At 33.1% G+C, this 17,178-nt stretch overlaps 2 long non-coding RNA genes across 2 annotated transcripts in view; one reads left to right on the forward strand and one right to left on the reverse strand.

Annotated features, from left to right (window-relative positions):
• The window catches only part of LOC139432642 (uncharacterized), an 87,185-nt gene that overhangs the window by 62,237 nt on the left and 7,770 nt on the right, over positions 1–17,178 (forward strand). The gene's annotated exons all lie outside the window — the stretch shown is intronic.
• The window catches only part of LOC111419020 (uncharacterized), a 191,864-nt gene that overhangs the window by 38,624 nt on the left and 136,062 nt on the right, over positions 1–17,178 (reverse strand). The window contains exon 5 of the long non-coding RNA XR_011642387.1: positions 6,569–6,594. This is a non-coding gene — a long non-coding RNA (uncharacterized lncRNA). The remainder of the gene's footprint in view (positions 1–6,568; positions 6,595–17,178) is intronic.

The raw sequence follows: 17,178 nt of genomic DNA on the forward strand, positions 1-17,178 counted from the left end.
TGGCGGATTATTACCATTAATTCTTTTTTCCTAACTTTTTTGTTTTTTAATATAAATATATCGTGTTTGGTATCAAATTAACGGAAATTTAAAATCCTACTAATGCGGTCTATGATAAATTTGATAATTAATTAATTATGCAGTATAGAGGTGACAATAATAATAATTTATAATAATAATTCTAGTTCTAGGTACATTAAACTTAGAACTACAATGTTTCGGGTTTCGCCGTGCAACTTCAGACTGATATAGAATTAAATTTCCTTCAAAATGAGTCCAAACTCGACTATTTTATCTCATTTGGTTCTCGAGATATTCGAATTTTAAGGTTTAATTATTATCAAAGATGGCGGATTATTACCATTCAATTTTTTATCACAAATTATTAATTTCATTAAAAGTTTTTGAATTCGATTTTAAATTAAAATCAATTTCGTCTTAATTTATAATGATTCAAAGAATTTTTTTATTTTCGATTATTGGAAAAAAGATAATAAATAATAATAAAAAGTTGGGTTGGGATAAAATTTGATTGATTTGGAATTTGAATTTCCTTCAAAATGAGCACAAACTCGATTATTTCGTCTTGTTTTGTTCTCGAGATATTCGAATTTTAAAGTTTTGTTATTATCAAAGATGGCGGATTATTACCATTAATTCTTTTTTCCTAACTTTTTTGTTTTTTAATATAAATATATCGTGTTTGGTATCAAATTAAAGGAAATTTAAAATCCTACTAATCCGATCTATGATAAATTTGATAATTAATTAATTATGTAGTATAGAGGTGATAATAATACCAAATGTTTCTAGTTCTAGGTCTAGTGTTAGTTCTAGTTTTACCTAGCACTGTTGCTATGTAGAATACCAAGAACTAGAATCATTTGGGTATAGCCGCACCTCTCTAAAGACGCCTGATGAACCCAAATGATTCTAGTTCTAGATATAGTGTTAGTTCTAATTTTACACTTACACTGCCACTAAACTTTTAACATTAGAACTAGAAACATTTGAGTTTAGCAGTACGTCTCTTAAGATGGCTAAATCCAAATGATTCCAGTTCTTGGTCTAGCGCTGCATAATAACAATTTAAACAAGAACTAATACTAGACCTAGTACTAATTGGGTGGAATAGTTTCGAAAAATTTTAATTTTGCACGCGATTTATTCCTTGTTATAAAATGCCTTCAACTCCAGCAGTGCATTTGGGTAAAAATTGTATTCCTCGCATACTAAGAAAATCTCTCGTATATACGTTCACATGGAATAGAAATAGGAGGGATCTCTTGAAGAGGGATTTTCCAGGGTAGGAATAGAAAGAACCCGAGGGAGGTTGCGGGAGGGGCGGATGGAAGAGTAGATGATGTATTGGCAGCCCCGCGAGACACTCTCTTAGAAACGGGACAGGAAAATTGAATTTAAATTCATGAAAACTGGAAGTTGCAAAGTCAGGAAAGGTGGATAGTTTTCTGTAGCTGGTTCGTTTTTTAAAATTAATTTCAAAAACAATAATTTCCGCGGATTCTTGTTTATCTAGGAAAATCCGTACTCAATTCGACGTACCAAGAAGCAACCAAGAGGGAAAATCGAACGGGCTTTCGCGTAAAATGAAATTTCCTGCGCGATCCAAGTAGGATATTGCATTCGGCGTACGTTATACACGCGGACCGGGATATGGCGGCTTCGCAGGATTGCCATCAGTCATGAGTGTTTCCCTCTTTCTCCCCCAGTAGAGGCAATTTCTGACAACGTGTGCATGCATACAGACGATTCGAGACTCAAATATATAAAATGCAAGGGGGTGGGAGCAAGAAACCGCCCTAAACCGCCTTAAACCGCCCGCGCCGTTCGAATTTCCTAATAATAATGGTAGAAAATGTATTTATGGAACAATACGAGATAAGCTCTTCTTGAATCCCGAGGGAGCATTTCGAACGAAACGGCTTTCAACGGGATGTTTAACTAATAGTTTCGTCAATCGATCTGTCATCCGCAGATTTTTCCCCGATTAACCTTCGTATTTTTACCCCGGCTGAAAAAGGTGGAGGATCAATACTCCACATATGTAATAAATTACATAGTGTTCTCTGCGTAAAAGGAGAATACCGCGTACTCGGGAGGATCTTGGAGAGGATGTTCGTCCAGACAAAAACATCCTAACCGATATTTTCTTGGCAGAAACCCGCCACGGGAGATAACATGGAATATATGAAAATTGGTTGAATCCTTGGGAGCGCAATATTTCAATCTCCTTTTTAGTCCCGACGTTTCCTGTTTGGTCGTCCTAGTAGCGCTGGCAACGGCAACGGGAGAGACGCCGGAGCCACACCATCGGGAATTCGTAGGAGGAAAAGGAGGAAAAAATAACACACACATAACGAATATACGGTTTCTGGAGAAAAAGAGCTTGCTCGGCGCGGGATAGTGAAAGGATCAAATCCTGCATCAAAGAGAATCCGCGTACATGTACAAGAGCTTTGCGCGTAACGAAATTGTGCCCGGACTTCAAGGAAGAACCAAGACCGCACGCGTCACATATGCACGGGAGTGGCACGATGAATATTTGATGGCGGAGCTTTTTCGATGATGAGCCACGACCTTTTTTTTTTGATAGAAAACGATACAAAGTTCCATTTTGGGTTGCTTGAATCTGAAACCGTATATATCCCCTCCTTCTTTTCTATCTCGCGGGGTCGGAGACATCCACACGATACAAAATGAAATTCCCCTTGCTCGATGCATATCCAGGCGAACGCAAAATTGAAGTCCATAGGGGTGGGTGGATTCCCCACACCCTTCTCCCCATACTCATTCTCCCATATCCTTATCCCACGTGTAGACGACACTCGCACACAAAAAAAAAGGAGCGGACGCCAACGAATTTGTAATAGTCGGAAAAAAATATGAAAAATACTCGAATAGAAAATTTCAATTCTTCACGTACCCCTTCTACGTCAAGTCGCATCGACCTCCCCACACGTTCAAGCTCCCTAAATGAAGTGTCACAAATATTAAGGGGGCTTTATTTTTATACCGCATAAGGCAATCATTTTTCTTCTTAAAGGTGACTTGAAATCCATTTTTCTATGTGGATTAATTTGTACCGATAGTATTCCCTAACTATTTTTAACCACCTTTTCTAATAAGCGGTTACCCTCGCTATTGTTATATTCACCCTTAAATCTCTTTTGACGTATGACGAATGATCTGAATGGAGATAGAAGATCGCGCCAATGTATCAGTTGTCATTTTAGTGATTTTAAATTTTATTTCAGTTTAATTCTTAATTCTTTATTTGGTACTTAATTAGTTCTTTGTTATTTATTAGAAAAAATATGTAGAGAAATTTATGTTTTAATCTTAGATATACAGACTTATACAGTGAATTTCACTTAAAATGCGATATACAAAAACATATTTCCATAGCAAAATATATTACCTACTTACTTTGTCCAACATAAAATGCAACATGTCTAAATGTTTCTAGTTCTAGGTCTAATGTTAGTTCTAGTAACACTGGTAGGTAGCGCTAGTTAACATAAGATATCGCTATGTTGCATATTTTTATTGAAGTAAAACTAGAACTAACACTTGACCTAGAACTAGAATCATTCGGGTTTAGCAGTCTTGAGAGACGTTTCTAGTTCTAGGTCTAGTGTTTGTTCTAGTTCTACATTAGCAGTATCACTAGAACTAATATTAAACCTAGAATAGAATCATTTGGTTTTAATTTCAAGTCAAATTCAAAAATTTTTAATTAAAATCGCTTAATTTATAATTATTATCATCTCTATACTGCATAATTAATTATCAAATTTATTATAGATTAGTAGGATTTTAAATTTCCTTTAATTTGATACTAAACACGATATATTTATATTAAAAAACAAAAAAGTTATGGCAAAAGAATTAATGGTAATAATCCGCCATCTTTGGTAATAATCAAATTTTAAAATTCGAATATGTCGAGAACTAAACATGATGCAATAATCGAGTTTGTACTCATTTTGAAGGAAATTTAATTCAAAATCAATCAAGATAAACTTTATTCCAACCCAACTTTTTATTATTTTTTATTATCTTTTTTTCAATAAGCCAAAATAAAAAAAATTGTTTATTTGAATCATTATAAATTAAAACGAAATAGATTTTAATTTACAATCGAATTCGAAAACTTTTAATTGAATTAGAAAGTTGTGATAAAAAATTAAATGGTAATAATCCGCCATCTTTGATAACAATCAAACTTTAAAATTCGAATATCCCGAGAACTAAACATGATGAAATAATCGAGTTTGTACTCATTTTGAAGGAAATTTAATTATAAATCAATCAAGATAAACTTTATCCCAACCCAAGTTTTTATTATTTTTTATTACCTTTTTCTCAATAACCGAAAATAAAAAAAATTGTTTGTTTAAATCCTTATAAATTAAAAGGAAATTGATTTTAATCTAAAAATTTTTAATTAAATTAAAAAGTTGTGATCAAAAATTAAATGGTAATAATCCGCCATCTTTGATAATAATCAAACTTTAAAATTCGAATATCTCGAGAACTAAATATGATGAAATAATCGAGTTTGTACTCATTTTGAAGGAAATTTAATTCTAAATCAATCAAGATAAACTTTATTCCTACACAACTTTTTATTATTTTTTATTATCTTTTTCTCAATAACCGAAAATAAAAAAAATTGTTTGTTTAAATCATTATAAATTAAAAGGAAATTGATTTTAATCTAAAAATTTTTAATTAAATTAAAAAGTTGTGATCAAAAATTAAATGGTAATAAGCCGCCATCTTTGATAATAATCAAACTTTAAAATTCGAATATTCCGAGAACTAAACATAATGAAATAATCGAGTTTGTACTCATTTTGAAGGAAATTTAATTCTAAATCAATCAAGATAAACTTTATCCCAACCCAACTTTTTATTATTTTTTATTATCTTTTTCTCAATAACCGAAAATAAAAAAAATTGTGTGTTTAAATCATTATAAATTAAAAGGAAATTGATTTTAATCTAAAAATTTTTAATCAAATTAAAAAGTTGTGATCAAAAATTAAATGGTAATAATCTGCCATCTTTGATAATAATCAAACTTTAAAATTCGAATATCCCGAGAACTAAACATGATGAAATAATCGAGTTTGTACTCATTTTGAAGGAAATTTAATTCTAAATCAATCAAGATAAACTTTATCCCAACCCAACTTTTTATTATTTTTTATTATCTTTTTCTCAATAAGCGAAAATAAAAAAAACTATTTGTTTAAATCATTATAAATTAAAAGGAAATTGATTTTAATCTAAAAATTTTTAATTAAATTAAAAAGTTGTGATCAAAAATTGAATCGTAATAAGTCGCCATCTTTGATAATAATCAAATTTTAAAATTCGAATATCTCGAGAACTAAATATGATGAAATAATCGAGTTTGTACTCATTTTGAAGAAAATTTAATTCTAAATCAATCAAAATAAACTGTATCCCAACCCAAGTTTTTATTATTTTTTATTACCTTTTTCTCAATAACCGAAAATAAAAAAAATTGTTTGAATCATTATAAATTAAGACGAAATTGATTCTAATTTAAAATCGAATTCAAAAACTTTTAATTAAATTAAAAAGTTGTGATCAAAAATTAAATGGTAATAATCCGCCATCTTTGATAACAATTAAACCTTAAAATTCGAATATCTCGAGAACCAAACAAGATAAAATAGTCGAGTTTGGACTCATTTTGAAGGAAATTTAGTTCTGTATCAGTCTGAAGATGCACGGCGAAACCCGAAACATTGTAGTTCTAGGTCTAGTGTTAGTTCTAGCTTTAATTGTTATGCAGCGTTAGACCAAGAACTAGAATCATTCGGGTTTAGCCGTCTTAAAAGACGTACGGCTATACCCAAATGTTTGTAGGTCTAATGTTAGTTCTAGTGCAAGTGCAAAACTAGAACTAACACTATACCTAGAACTAGAATCATTTGGGTTTAGCCGCACGTCTCTAAAGACGGCTAAACCTAAATGATTCTAGTTCTAGGTAAAGTGTTAGTTCTAGTGATAGTACTAGTGTAATTTAAAAAGAGTATCTCGCGAGGCTGCCAATACATCATCTACTCTTCCATCCGCTCCTCTCGTAACCTCTCACGGGTTCTTTCTATTTCTACTTCAAGAGATCCCTCCTATTTCTATTCCATGTGAAACTTATATGCGAGAAATTTTCTTAGTATGGAAGGAATACAATTTTTACCCAAATGCAGTGCTGAAGTTGAAGGCATTTTATAACAAGGAATAAATCGCGCGCAAAATTAAAATTTTTCGAAACTATTCCACCCAATTGACAGTCTCGGGTAATAACTCCCAAGGGTAAAAGCATGTGGGAAACAGCTAATAACGTTTAATGGCCGAGGCCGTAAAAACCAAACGCGGGGAGTTTTGATCGAGTAAACGGCGCGGAAGAAAACTCTCGTTTTAGGCAATTTACATCTTGGTACAAATTGCACCCCAATTTCACAAATTTAATCATATGCCATGTACAAAACGTTTTTTTTTGATTACTTACCCGTCCGTTGATGCGTCGAAAGGGTTCTGTAACAATAAAAAAAGACTTTTTAATAAAACAAATTTTTATTGCGCAATAAACAATAATTTCAACCATAAGAATTTAATATCCGATAATATCATCACGCATAGAGAGAGAGTGGAATTCCGACGAAAAGAGTCTTGGTAGAATCGGGTTACGGCATTTAAGAAGAATCTCTTTGACCAGACCGCGTATAAAATCGAGTAAGTCGACCGCGAAAATCTTAATAAAATATTAAAAAAAACCCCAGTTTTTCCCAGCACGTACACACCACCGCAAATTATTTTATTAGCCGCGTGTGTGCCGTACGTGTGGTTCGAAATTTCGCGGAGGAGAAATCGCATTATTAATCTCCGCGACCTCAAATCCAACCGATCCGATCGGACGGGCCCCCCAAAGTGTTCCCCCCATTTCGCCGTTTCCTCTCTTTCTTTCCACTCTCGAATCAGGTAATTTGATTTCGATCACCGCGAGGGGAATTGTAAATATTGTTCAGGACGTGATTTCCATGCGCGAGAGACCGGTCTAAAAAAGAGTTAGAATTTATTTAAGAAAGTCAATCGCACTAAACGAATAAAACGACATCTAAATCTAAATGGAAATCAAAACGTTTGTGAATCCGGTTCCAATTAACCGAAAGTAAACTTAACAATGAGCCCCCAATCGATCAGAAACGTCTAGTAGGACCACCTCGTTTACCGCTGGGTCTAATCCTAAAATTGGAGCTTACCTCACCCTGAGGGGCCCCTAACAACGTCTGTCAAGACCTGTCAACTGTCGATTCGCCGACCTGGGTCCCCGGAATTTGCATAAAGGTGACTCGGGGGTAATTGTATCGCGGGGTTCGAACGCATTAACATGACAATTATTCGACAAACAACGTTGAAGGGTTGTTCGTAACATTCGTTGTTCCGTATGCAAATCGTTCAATGCTCTTGGTCTCCTTTTTTTTTTTAATTTAAAGTCCCACCGGGCCTGGGTAGGTTAATTTGCATACGGCCGATGACGGTTACCTGAATCCCGAACTCGTGTAGACCGTGTAGTATGGGGTAGGTACTATTTGTCGCGCAGATCCGTTCGAATTGGTACTCCACGTGGTGGTTACGTGAAACGTTTATCAAACATTTGATTGGAATACATGAATGTTAAACAGGAATCGGACGTATTCCGTGCCCACGAGAACTTTTCACCCGATAAATTTTAAAATGGAAAGTTTCTCCTCCAAAAACAGCGATACATTATCCGTTGACAATCAATTATTCAACTCGATATACAATTTTGCACCAGTTTGTGATAAACGTCGCTCACACAACTACAGTGTGTTTATTAATTATCGTACCATTGCAAGTATGCAACCAATATCACAGTACGCGTATTGCAATACGCGTACTGTGATGTTGGTTGCATAGTTCGGGCCCGCTAATTAATTAACATAAACGTTAACGACAAAGTATGCAACCAATATTACACAGGTCACGTGGGTTACGATAATTAATTAACACTGTGTAGAATTTTAATGATACATTTAAAAAAAATTGTTCATAAATTAAAACTTTAACGTGAGAATTGATTTTTTTAAAAAAGAAATCGAAAGTAATACTAACCCAAGTTGGAGTTGAGTTAAAAAAAAATGTAATGGAGAGAAGTGAGACGGGAATTGGGAGAGTAGGTCAGGGTCTAGTTTACACTCCGGGTCTCTTTAATTTTAAAACGGGAAACTCATCTCTTAAGAACACCCTCTACCCTGTCTCTCTCCGTGTACCAAACCCCGTTGGAGCGACGGAGAGAAAACATCCGTCGGCGCAAACTTAAAAGAGAAGAAGAAGAAGTGAATGAGGAAGGACGGCATATATGAATTGAAACTTGGAAAGACAGAGAGACGAAACGAGGGGGGTTTCGCACAAGATTCATTCAGGAAAAGACCTCCGCTAACGAACTTACTACGAGGAACCTTCAGCGGTATTTCATTTCTTTGGGGTTGGTCCGGGATTATCAAATTAGAACGGGAAAATTTTTAAGTTTAACATTTTTATGATTGATTTCAACTTTTCTTACTTTATGGATTTTTTTTTTTTCAGATCGTATTGGAAAAATATATACACTCCCCTTGTTCATACATGTAACACACACGTATATCCCACCCACGTATAGGGCAAAAGCCCTTAGTTCCCGAGGGGTTGGCCCTGAAAGGAGGGGATAGAAGTGTTTCCATAGTAACCAGCTCCAGTTTAGTAGGCGGCCATACCGATCATCGTAATAGCTCTCCATCGATACCGTGTATATTTTGTATTACACAGAATGTTTATTTAAAATTATCGTCAAATTCCTAAATTAATTGAAAATTTTGTTACGAAAGTGCTTACGTTTGTAAAAAAGTTTTATTCGAAAAATTGTTTTTTTTTGTATGGAAACAGATGTGAAGAGACGAGTGTTAAAAAAATTTAAAATATTTTAGTCTCAGTGTACCAACCATCCCGCCACAGGTCTCTCAAAAGACGGCTCAACCCGAATGATTCTAGTTCTAGTAATTGTATATATATATATATATATATAATTATATATACACAGTGTGTTAATTAATTATCGTACCCAACGTCATCATTGCAAATATGCAACCACTACCACAGTGCAATACGCATCATACGTAAATCGCGTATTGCAATAAAAATATTGTGATATTGGTTGCATACTTGCAATGATGACGTCGGGTATGATAATTAATTAACACACTGCACTTCTCCATCCGTGAAGCACTACGCATCAACATAGTATATAGTGTATATATATAGTGCTAGTGCAAAACTAGAACTAACACTAGACCGAGAACTAGAAACATTCGGATTTAGCCACACGTCTCTCAAGACGGCTAAACCCGAATGATTCTAGTTCTAGGTCTTGTGTTAGTTCTAGTGCTAGTATAAAACTAAAACTAACACTAGACCTAGAACTAGAAAGTTTCGGGTTTAGCCGTGCGTCCTCAGAGTTAGTTTTAGTTTTAATTTAATAAAAATATGCAACACAGTGATATCTAATGATATCTAATCAAATAATCTAGAGTTAATACTAGACCTAGAAACATTCAGGTTTACCCGCACGTCTCAGTGAGATCTCATTTTTGAGAGTTATATAATAATTTTTATATCAAATTAAAGCCCAAATCTTCCTCTTACAAAAAATATGAAAGTTATTGTTTTGGCATTAATGAGATTTAGCAGTTTTGAGATTTAAAAAAAAGACAATAAGATTCAAAAAATCGTGAAGATCTCATTTTTGAAAATTATGAAGCTTTAATTCTTTGCGTGACAGACGTTTATTATATATCATTACCACAATCTTTAACGTTAAGAAACTAGATAATAGTTAAAGCAACTTGCAATTCAAATCTTGAATTTGTGCTTTGAGACGATTTTAGCAATCTCATTGATCAGATTGTAGGCGCTTGTACATCAAGGTCTTAATCGTTAATAAAGAAATAAAGTTGTGGCGGAAATGAAAGAAGTTGTGCAAACTTTCGCGAACTCTTTAATAAGTAGGTGAATAATTTAGAGTTTGATTTTGTACTTTTTAAACTGGTTTTTATTTTATATTGACTTTAAGTCTAACTAGTTTCGGGCCTTGGAAAAAATCACATATCAAAGTCGAAAATCGGATTATTAGTTACTAATTTAGTTGTAAAAGTAGTTCCAGCTGTAAAATAAAATTAAGGACGAAGTGTTACAAGTTTAAGAAGGTTCTGAAAAAAAATTTCTCTTTTTTAAGATCTTTTTTCTGTCTCTGAAAATGGCCAAGGGCCGAAACTAGGGAATAATTTAAGAATAGCATTGTGGTTTAAAAATCGATGATTTTTTTTTAATCGATAGGAAATGACCGAAAAAAAGCGTTAATAATAAAAAAAAAGTGCGGAAAAGTGTAGTACTTATCGAAAAATCACTTTAAAGTTTCGATGTGACGTTACATTTTGTGAGGTTAGACTTAAATTCTATATAAAATAAAAACCAGTTTAAAAAGTACAAAATCAAACTCTAAATTATTTACCTACTTCAAAATTGACAACTGGTAGAATGGATTTCAATTATAATTCCTTAATTGGGCTTCACCTAATTGGGTGAATTGCAAACCTTTGTATCATAATCCTTACCGTAGGCAAAGAAATTAGATTGTAGTCAAAATACTAAGTAGGTGATATAATAATAGGTGATGATAAAAGATTGTAGTCGAGGTTGCTTTCAATTGATATGGAAGAGGTTGTGAAAACCATCGCTGACTCATAACTTATTGGGTTGATTGTAGACCCCTGTATATCAAGGACGTAATTTTTAACGTGAAGAAATAGGATTATGGCCAAGGACGCTTGTGATTAAAACTTTGCAACTAAAGTGAAAGAGGTTGCGAAAACTTTCTTTGAAATTTGTTGCGTTGATTGAAGATCTTTGTATACCAATTTCATAATCTTTACCGTAAAGAAATTAGATTGTGGTCATAATATTAAGTAGGTTACCCTTGTATATGAAGGTCACAATCCTTCAGATAAAGAAATAACATTGTGGTCGATGTCGCTTGCCGGTGAAGAGTTTCAGTTAACATAAAAGAGGTTGTTAAAATTTCTGGGGCCTTCTTAGGTTGAATATAAACCCTTGTATGTCAAGATCTCAATTCTTAGCGTAATGAAATAAGGTTGTGGCCGAGGTCGCTTGCGGGAAAATGATGTTTAGTCCGTTTCATCGAAATATCATCTAATTGTAAGTTTCCTAGATGTCTATCTAAGTTTTCTCATTATGAAGAAGTACAGATTGTGAAGATTTCAAGGTCGAAATCATTGACGTGTTGGAAAAATAACATAATGGAAGCTACTTCTTGTCGTCGAAGTAATAAAATCTCGAGATTGTTATGCCGGGTTGATCATTTCCACAAATTTATTTTACCATAGATTTATTTCTACCACACTTTTGATTCAAATTGTCTTCTTGTCTGATTGGTTGTCAATTTTCTGACTTTTTAATTAAGTTTGTGATATGTATGTGATATGTTTAAATGTATGTTAAATGGACACTAATCTTCAAACATACAATACGTATGTTAATAATAATCAATATCTTGTATTTTGAATTTATACTTCTATTCCAATACTTCCAATATCTTTATTTACAAGAAAAATTACCTTTAAAGTTAAAAACAGTAGTAGCCATGAGTAACTATGGTAACCAATTATTTTAAACAAAAGTGTCAAAAAGTGATTTAGTAAAGCTTGTTCTTCTGAAAAAATTATGTTTTTGACAAAGTTTTTGTCATCGTTGCAAAAACTACGACTCATTATTACTCGTGAATTTTGAGGTTTTTAAAATTTTGTGAACCGTTGTTTTTAAATAAATGATTACTATAGTTACTCATGGCTACTGCTATTTTTATCAAGTCAACAAATTTGAAGTAATTAAACTTTAAAGTAGATTTTCTCGAAAATTTTCTTATGTAGCCAATATTAATATTGATTGCGCTAGATTCAGAAAAAATCCTCTTTCATATTCCGTAATAAAAATGGGGGATTGCCATTTGAAAAAAATATCGGTGACGTCATAACTCGTTTAAAAATGGGGGAAAAATTTAAAATCTACACCAAGAAATTGCAAAAAAATTAGATTTTTAGACCCGTTTCAAAGATTTTTCCATAAAGCATTTATAATGATTTGATCGCCTATACCCTCTACTTTACGGACACACTGTATAAGGCGCAGTTACCTTTATTACAGTCATTACATCACCGCAACCACAACAACCTCAGTAGATATTTTTTTACTTAATAGATAAAATTTCATGGCTACATAATCTTTGCAATATCTTGTAATTCAAACAAAACAACTCAGTATGATTAAACAGCATTATTGTGCTATACAGGTGTCCGGAAATGACGTGTACAACGGAAGACCTATATATAAAATTGCTTAGTTTAGTCGCTAGAGGGCTTTAAAAATAATATTTTTATATCTAGATTAATGTCGTTGATTAATTTTTATTAATAAACAATTTTTACATTTTTTTCCAAAAATGTTCTGATGTAAGGGTACAAAAATTTTACGTCATTGTACAGAGAAAATTAATCTCTATCAAATGAGCCTAACAAAAGGGTACATATTGCCATTTAAAAAAATTTAAGTGTTATTCGTTACTCATTTGTTTTCTGAATTGAATACAATTGAATACAGTTTTATTATGGCAAATAAAATATTAAACAACTTTTGTATAAAATGTTTTTTTTATAAAGCCGAGATATATACTATATTCCATACATAATGGGCACCCTGTATAGATAAGTTGAGTTAAATCATCACATTTTTTGTCAAAGTACTTGTGGTCTCGCGTTGTGCACGTCATTTCCGGACAGCCTGTATATTACAATGTGCAGTACTTTAATGTAATCATTATGATTAATGCTTCCATACATTGAAAAGTATCCACAATCTAATTTCATGGTGTGTAAGCCGCGAAATAATTGCACAGTAACTCAGTCAATGTCATAACCTGTTATCCAAGAAATATTTTGTGATCGGCAGCAATTTGGTATCGATTGAAGTATCTACAAGTTTATAATCTTCAAGCGAAATATCTAAATTTATGCAGATCGCTAAATAATATGGAGCTTCACGTTTAAAAGTAACTTTTCTTCTCTTTTGATTTGATAAAAACTAATTTATCCTCAACGCCATGCGGACTACAAACGTTTTTTAATCCCGGTCTACTCAATGTCTTCTACCCAATTATGGTATCAACACTTAGTTCTGTATTATCACGTAAGTACTACATAAGCCTATTTCTAGCAAAATTTGTATATTTGAGAGCAGTTATCGTTGCGGTTTATGGGATTTTATGGGATAATTGCTTAGATTCGGATCAAATGATTAAATTGAAATGTAACTGGTCCGCTTATGTGAGTGATTTGGTTCAAAACATTGTAGGTTTTGATTTCATCCATTAAATATTTTAGGGCAGACTGCGTTTCAAGAAAAGCAACCATAGGTTTGGGTTTCAACTACGATTTTATGTTGAACACGAAAGATATTTAACTCGACCAGTCTAAATAAATTCTTATGATAACATGTATGGGAAGATTGCAACACTAGCAGGGTTCTGTGTTTCATGGAATGAAGAGACATCTCAGACATTTGGCAATATATTTCATAATTTAAGTCGATGGGCATTCAAGATCTTCAGAAGACTATTACTCTAAAGCTAGATGTAAAGGGAAAATTAACAAAAAAGGCAGCATCTGAGGTTCTATTTGTTTGTACATCATCTTTAAGTGTTAATCTCATTACAATTTGAAATATAAAGAGATGTTAGTAAAAGGAGCAAACAAAATAAAGTTATTTTAAAATAACATCTTCATTTTGAGTATACCAAAAAATCTAATGCAGGTATTGTGATTATTACGTTGTGAGGTAAAACGAGAATACTTCCCTTAGATGGGATAAGCCGGGATTTTTCGCGTATGTCGGGCATTTGAGAATATATGGTCGTCTATTACGGCTTATGCAACGAAGGGCTTCTGTTCATAATATGTAGATTTCGTGCTGCTTATGAAGGGCTCTTTTCTCGAAAATTGACCCCAAGGATTTTCGGATTTCTCCTTACTATTTTATTAAAAAAAATGACCTATAATTTTCTCAACCCACAACATTTTCAACCAAAAAAAAAGTAAATTAAGACATTAATTATGAAATAAATACAGTTTCGTCGTGAGAAAAAAAATGGGACGATATGTTGCAGTTAAAATATTAAATATAAAAGAAATCGGTAGGTTGGAAAGTTTGAGAATCAATGGTGTATGTAAATTTTTTTTGATGGGAAGGGACCATTGGGTTTATAGGAAGACTTAAAGCAACAAAGCGTTTCTCTTTTTACTGAAAATCTTGATTTATGGCTATCGATAGGGGTGAAATCTGTATGTAATACGCAATCAAGAACCCGGCGAAGGGTGGAAAGGGTTGAGTTAGCGTTAATGCACAATAAAGGGCTCGAAATGACATGAAATTTAGGGGAATGGTACCTGCATGTTGACCTGGTTCCCTTATAAAAGGCAGAAGACCAAGTCTATTGTTAAAAAGGCCTCTCGAAAGTGTTTGCAGGCATGTTTTATTTTTTTAATACGGTGTCGAACGTACAAGTTTGTAGTTCGTGTTTTTAGATAAGGGTCAAGACGGAAATCGAACACCTGTCTTTAAAAAGATAACAACGGAAACGATGTCCACCTTATTATTTATCTCTTCCGTTAGAAATTCACGATATGAAGTGTTTAAAAAAATAAATATGTACAATAAAATCCGTTGATAAATAAACCGAGCATTATCTCGGTTGTTTTTTTTATATTATTACCCTACACAACCCTTTGATCCTTTTAGACACAACCCCACGTCCTCCTTTTGTGAAGCTAATAATAAAACGCATTTTTCTTTTCCACCAGAGCATGGTTTATATCATATTTTTTTCCACCGCGGGGAGGAGAGAACCTAAGATCTAAAAAATTGCCCCTTTTCTACCTACTAAAGGCCCGAAAGGGTTGAGCTAGATAATTTATGCTCGTAGTCGTTTTATGCAGATGTCGCAGCCCCCTAAAACCCGGCGGACCTTGAAATTTTAATTTTTTTTTTCAGCTCTAACCCAATCAACTAACCCCCCACCCCATTAAATTTTTTTTTAACAAACCACTCCCTTAGAAAAAGGGTTATCTTATTTTTAGTTGTCAGAAAAGATTCGGGCGAACAAGATCTAAGAAATAAAAATTAGGTTGAAATTGAAGTTAATATCTATTATACCAGTTTGTTTAACGTGATAGAAAAAAAATTTCGAATTTTGTTGTACTTTTACTGGTTTATTTATATTTTTGTTGTCTAACTAGTTTCGGCAAAAAGCCATCATCAGAGACCGAAAGAGAAGAAAATTTTTACAAATCTTTAAAGATTTAACTCCGCATGGATATCTTTTGTGGTAGATGTTACATCTTTACCATTTTTACGTTTATTTTAAGTAAATTTGTGACAATAATAATTTTAATTTGTTCACCGCTTTATGTTTTCGATGTTAATTTCTTGTCAAATTCATTGACTTTTGTCTCTGATGATGGCTTTTTGCCGAAACTAGTTAGACAACAAAAATATAAATAAACCAGTAAAAGTACAACAAAATTCGAAAAATTTTTTCAATCAAATAAAAATTAGTTCAAGTTTTAAAAAAGTTTAATGTCGTCGACACCAAGTGAAAGCGAAACACACACATACAAGGAAGAACGTCGGCGAAAACAAGCGAGAACAAGCAAGAGGAGAGACGAAGGTAGCCCCTCGGTCACAAACGACCTTGAAAAGCTATGACGAAATAACCTATGAGAGAAACAAATTATGTATCGTATAACGAAATTACATCTTAAACTCTGCTATCCAAAATTTTTTTGTGATACCATACACCAAATGATTTACGAGTATCATTAAAGTGTTGCACGTTTATCTTACGTTCTAGAATATAAAATATATCATTAAGCCGAGACGTTGTAATCAGTACCGCTTTGACACAAAGTTCGTTAAGATGAAAGAATATTTAACATTGAGCGTGATGAAACTTTCCGTTCTCATATTCATGGTGTTTCGTTGGAATTTAATTTATTTTCTTAGTGTTCAAGGTTGCATTACGTTAACAAAGACATAGCAAGGTCGATTGTGGACCTAAAACACGATTACATCAAAAATTTTGTGTATACATCAAGATTGAGGTTTAGGTTGTAGCCCCTCGGTCACAAACGATCTTGAAACGCTATGACGAAATAACCTATGAGAGAAACAAATTATGCATCGTATAACGAAATTACATCTTAAACTCTGCTATCCAAAATTTTTTTGTGATACCATAAACCAAATGATTTACGAGTATCATTAAAGTGTTGTACGTTTATCTTACGTTCTAGAATATAAAATATATCATTAAGCCGAGACGTTGTAATCAGTACCGCTTTGACACAAAGTTCGTTAAGATGAAAAAATATTTAACATTGTGCGTGATGAAAATTTTCGTTCTCAAATTCATGGTGTTTCGTTGGAATTTAATTTATTTTCTTAGTGTTCAAGGTTGCATTACGTTAACAAAGACATAGCAAGGTCGATTGTGGACCTAAAACACGATTACATCAAAAATGTTGTATATACATCAAGATTGAGGTTTAGGTTGTAGCCCCTCGGTCACAAACGACCTTGAAACGCTATGACGAAATAACCTATGAGAGAAACAAATTATGTATCGTATAACGAAATTACATCTTAAACTCTGCTATCCAAAATTTTTTTGTTATACCATAAACCAAATGATTTACGAGTATCATTAAAGTGTTGTACGTTTATCTTACGTTCTAGAATATAAAATATATCATTAAGCCGAGACGTTGTAATCAGTACCGCTTTGACACAAAGTTCGTTAAGATGAAAAAATATTTAACATTGTGCGTGATGAAAATTTCCGTTCTCATATTCATGGTGTTTCGTTGGAATTTAATTTATTTTCTTAGTATTCAAGGTTGCATTACGTTAACAAAGACATAGCAAGGTCGATTGTGGACC

This window comes from Onthophagus taurus, chromosome 1 (genome assembly GCF_036711975.1).
Source record: "Onthophagus taurus isolate NC chromosome 1, IU_Otau_3.0, whole genome shotgun sequence".
Lineage (NCBI taxonomy): Eukaryota > Metazoa > Arthropoda > Insecta > Coleoptera > Scarabaeidae > Onthophagus > Onthophagus taurus.